This window comes from Triticum urartu, chromosome 1, assembly GCF_003073215.2.
Source record: "Triticum urartu cultivar G1812 chromosome 1, Tu2.1, whole genome shotgun sequence".
In the NCBI taxonomy this organism is placed as follows: domain Eukaryota; kingdom Viridiplantae; phylum Streptophyta; class Magnoliopsida; order Poales; family Poaceae; genus Triticum; species Triticum urartu.
In genome coordinates, this window is record NC_053022.1 from 266109580 (window position 1) to 266115126 (window position 5547).

Below are 5547 nucleotides of genomic sequence, written 5' to 3' on the forward strand. Positions count from 1 at the left end.
ATTCAAATAAAATAGCAATAAACTCCGGATAAAAACAAATATTTGATTTTAATATTTTTTCCTCCAATATTTCATTTATTTTGGAGAAGTCATATTATCTCCTCTCGTATATTTTAATATGAAATATTTTTCGGAGAGAAAAATAATTAAACCAAAAATCCTCTTTTCAATATTTGATAAAACTCAAATATGAAAACCGGGAAATCCCCAACTCTCTCTGAGGGTCCTTGAGTTGCTTAGGATTTCGCAGATCGCGAAACGAAATGCAATAAAATATGATATGCATGAATCATCTATGTATAACATTCCAGATTTGAAAATTTGGGATGTTACAAACCTACGCCCCTTAAGATGAATCTCGCCCTCGTGATTCGGGTTGGCTAGAGAATAGGTGTGGGTGGTCTTTGCGAAGATCATCCTCTCATTCCCAGGTGGCTTCATCCTCGGTATGGTGGCTCCATTGAACTTTGCAAAACTTGATAACCTTGCTGTGGGTGACTCGGCTGGCAAATTCAAGAATCCTGACTGGCTTTTCCTCATAGGTCAAATCACTATCCAACTGAATCGCCTCCAAGGGTACTGTATCTCTTAAAGGTATATCGGTCATCTCAGCATGACACTTCTTCAGCTGTGAAACATGAAATACATCATGAACTCCTGACAGTCCTTCACATAACTCCAACTTGTAGGCAACTTATCCCAGACATTCCAAAATTCAATATGGTCCTACAAATCTCAGGGCTAACTTTCCCTTAAATCCAAAACGTTTCACTCCTCGCAGGGGTGACACTCGAAGATATGCTCTGTCTCCAATTTCATAGGTTATTTCCTTGCGTTTCGAATCTTCTTAACTCTTCTGTCTGAATTGAGCTCTCTTCATTCTATCCCGGATTAACTTAACTTTCTCTTCAGACTCTTTGATCAAATCTAGTCCGAACAACTGTCGGTCTCCGACTTCATCCCACATCAACGGTGTTCTGCACCTTCGTCCGTACAGGGCTTCGAACGGTGCCATCTTTAAACTGGCTTGGTAATTATTGTTGTATGAGAACTCCGCGTAGGGCAAATTATCATCCCAACTAGATCCATAATCTAGCGCACAGGCTCTCAACATATCCTCCAGAATCTGGTTGACTCTCTCGGTCTGTCCATCTATCTGCGGGTGAAATGTTGTACTGAACTCCAATCTTGTCCCCAAAGTTTGGTGCAGCTGATGCCAAAACTTTGAAGTAAACTATGTCCCTCTATCTGATACGATGGTCCATGGAACTCCATGCAAACATACGATCCTGGTCATATATATCTTGGCCAACTTTGCACTTGTATAGGTGGTTTTCACTGGGATAAAGTGAGCTACTTTGGTCAAGCGATCCACTACTACCCATATAGAATCATATCCTGATTTGGTTCTGGGTAATTCGGTAATAAAAACCATGCCATGTTTATCCCACTTCCATTCGGGTATCGGCATAGGCTGTAACAATCCTGCTGGCTTTTGATGCTCAGCCTTCACTCTCTGACATGCATCACATACAGCTACATACTCGACAACATCCTTCTTCATACCAGTCCAAGAAACGTTCCTTCAAATCCAAATACATCTTGGTGTTTCCAGGGTGTATCGATTATGGTGAGTCATGAGCCTCCTGAAGTATTAACTTTCTGATCTCTGTGTTATTGGGCACATAAACACGGTCCTCGAACCATAAGGTCTCGTGCTCATCCTCACGAAAACCTTTAGCCTTTCCTTCGCTCATTCTCTCTTTTATCTCGGCAACCTCTTTGTCATCCTTCTGAGCTTCTCGAATCTTTGCTAACAATGTAGACTGAACCTCCATTGTTTCAATAAAACCTCTAGGAACAATCACCAATCGAAGTTCCCTGAGATCCTCTGCTAACTCATGTGGCAATCCCGTGCTCACTAGGGTATTAGCATAACTCTTCCGGATCAAGGCATCTACTACGACATTGGCCTTGCCTGGATGTTAGTGAAGCTTCATGTCATAATCCTTTATAAGCTCCAACCATCTCATCTGCCTAAGGTTCAGCTCCTTCTGTGTGAAAATGTACTTCAAACTCTTATGATCCGTGTACACATCACAATGATTTCCAATAAGGTAATGTCACCAGGTCTTCAACGCATTCACTACGGTAGCCAACTACAAATCATGCGTGGCATAATTCAATTCGTGCGGTTTTAGTTGTCGCAAGGCATACGAAACAACTCTTCCGTCCTGCATAAGCACACTTCCAAGTCCTAGGCGAGAGGCATGGCAATACACTTGAAACTCCTTGCGTATATCCGGCAGAATCATCACTGGGGCTGTAGTCAAACATTTCTTTAACTCCTGAAAACTCGCTTCACATTCTTCTGTCCATTTAAACTTGGTATCCTTCTTTAATAACTCCGTCACTGGCATCGCAATTTTGGAAAAATTCTCAATGAATCTCCGATAGTATCCTGCGAGTCTAAGAAAACTGCGGATCTCGCAAACTGAAGTGGGTGCCAACCATTCAGTGACTGACTGAACCTTGGTAGGATCTACTGCTACACCTTCTCCTGATATAACATGTCCAAGGAATCCAACTTCCTTCAGCCAAAACTCGCATTTGCTGAACTTGGCATACAACTGATGTTCCCTGAGTTTCTTGAGAACTAAACGCAAATGCTCTTCGTGCTCCTCCTCGTTCTTCGAGTATACCATTATATCATCAATGAACACCACAACAAACTTATCCAAATACACCATGAACATTTTGTTCATCATGCTCATGAAGTAGGCAGGGGCGTTAGTCAATCGAAACGACATGACCGTATATTCATACAACCCGTACCGTGTGGTGAATGTTGTCTTTGGTATGTCCTTCTCTCGTATCTTCAACTGGTGATATCCAGATCATAGATCGATCTTTAAAAACACCTTAGCTCCTTGCAACTGGTCGAATAAATCATTGATCATTAGCAGTGGGTATTTGTTCTTAATCGTCACCTCATTTAACGCACGATAAGCAACAACCATTCTTAGAGACTTATCCTTCTCCTCGACCAAAAGCACTGCGGCTCCCCACGGTGATGAGCTCCGTCGAATGTAACCTTTCTCAAATAACTCCTTGATCTATTTCTTAATCTCCTCCAGATCATTTGCGGGCATCCGGTATGGTCTCTTCGATATAGGCCCGGTGCCTGGCAATAACTCTATCAGAAACCCGATGTCTCGATCTGGTGGCATGCCTGGTAACTCCTTTGGAAAAACATCTGGGTAATCCTTGACTACAGGCACTTCCTCCTGAACAACTCCCGTGAGGGTATTCACTTGGCTACTTCTTGGTGCATGGCTAGATACATACTTGATCCTTTTTCCCTCTGGGGTGGTGAGACAAATTGATGTACTAACACAGTCAATGCTTCCTCCATACTTTGACATCCAGTCCATTCCTAATATCACATCCAATCCTTGTGACTCCAACATTATTAGGCCAGACAGAGAAAAATGGCTACCAATGGTTAAGGGTATCTGATCGCACCATCGACTAGCCATATACTCTGCTCCAGGTGAACTCAGTAACAGATGGGTCCTAAGGGTTTGGGTTGGTAGTTTAAACTTATCCACGAATTCCCTTGATATGTATGAATGAGATGCACCAGTATCGAAAAGAACAAGGGCGGTAAAAGACTTAACCAAAAACTTACCAATAACCGCATCTGGCTGCTCTTCAACCTCCTCCACGTTGACGTGGTTCACTTGTCCTTTGTTGAATGGATTGGGCTTCTTTCCAGCACTTCCATTGCTGTTTACATTCTTCGCTTCACGGCACTCCGTGGCATAGTGTCCACTCTTCCTGCACTTGAAACAAGTAACATGGCTTAGGTCTCTCTTCGGGGGAGTGGCTGGATTGGAGCGGTTCCGATTGTTGCTTGCTCCATTCCCATTCCCATTCCTTGGGCTAGTATGATTATGGTTACTTCCTCCATTATGGGTGTGGCCTCCATGGTTATGAACAAGTCCTCCCGAGTTTGCGGTTAGGCAAGGCTTCTGCTGAGCTCCTGAATTATACCTTCCTTGTCCATACTTCCTCTTACGGCTCTCAATCTGTTGCTGCTTCCCTTCAATCATAAGAGCCTTATCTACCAACTCCTCGTAGTTGTTGAATGTTGCCACCATCAACTGCATGCTCATCTCATCATTCAGCCCTTCCATAAACTTATCATGTTTTGCGGCATCCGTGGCCACATCATCAGGGGCATAGCGAGATAACTTGCTAAACTCATACGTGTACTGGGCCACAGTACGGCTCCCCTGGCGTAAGTTGTGAAACTCACGCTTCTTCATACTCATAGCTCTAGTTGAGACATGGGCTGTAAGGAAAGCTTGCTGAAACTGATCCCATGTAACCGTGGCTATAGGGTAGGTGACAGTGTAATTCTCCCACCATGAGTTTGCCCAGCATCTGTACATCCTGCAGTGGTTAACTCCCTTCCAATCCTGTGGAGCCAATCATCTGCCACTATCGGCTCAGTGCTATTGGAAAACACCGGTGGCTGCAACCTCAGAAAACGGGCTAAGTTATCAACTGGTGGTGGTGGGGGTGGATTGTTGTTGTTGTTGTTGCCTTGGTTCTGAACTAACAACTGCATGAGGGTATTCTGCTACTGGATCAACTAAGTGAGCTCCGGTGGGAAGGTAAATCCGGGGTCACGTCTCGGAGGCATCTGATGGGTTTAGGGGGGAGAGATTAGAATAGAATGAGGTCTAATGGGAAAACACTACCCATATGCACATGAGACAAACACAATCATTTCACTCAATCAATCAAACAAGGGCATACAATTGATCTAACTATCGTTACAAAAGTGCTCGGACTATACAATTTACATGGTGGAATACTACTACTGATGTGGTGGTCTACTAAAAATATTCTTCGATTGAAGACTCCATGATGTCTGCTCCAGCTTCGTCTTCATAGTCATCATCGCTATTGTCGGGGTCCGAGTCGGTGTCGTCGATGATAATGTAGTCCTCCGGGCGAATCTCCTTGGGTTCTTCATCTTCTCCTCCTGGTGCGGGGTCTCCCAGGAATACTCCTAGCTTCCTTTCCAGATCGTCATTCTTCTCCACTAGTACGACGATTTCCTCCTCATAATCTTCATGAGTAGCCTTAAGTTCTTCCTCCAGTTCTGTGATCCTAGTCATTGCCCTCTTCAGATCTATCATTCATGCGCACATCTGGTTCTCCTGGCGACGAATATGTTGGTTTAACTCCTGGATGAAAGCTGTAATTGATCTATCCTTCCTGGTACTGATCATTTCCCATTGCTCGTCTCGGAGCCCACAAATTTGATAGATAGTATCCTTAAGCTTCTTATGATAAACTTCTCCAATGCGTCCCATGGTGATGTGAGCTGCCATACTCTTTCCTAGACTCCAGGTTGGTGCATCGAAGGAAAACTCTATGGGCTAAGTGACTGGCGTGAATGTCCTTCCTGGAACTTGAACTTGAATCATCCATTGCTCCTCTTCTGGTAAAGTGGCGTTGTAAGTCTCGGTG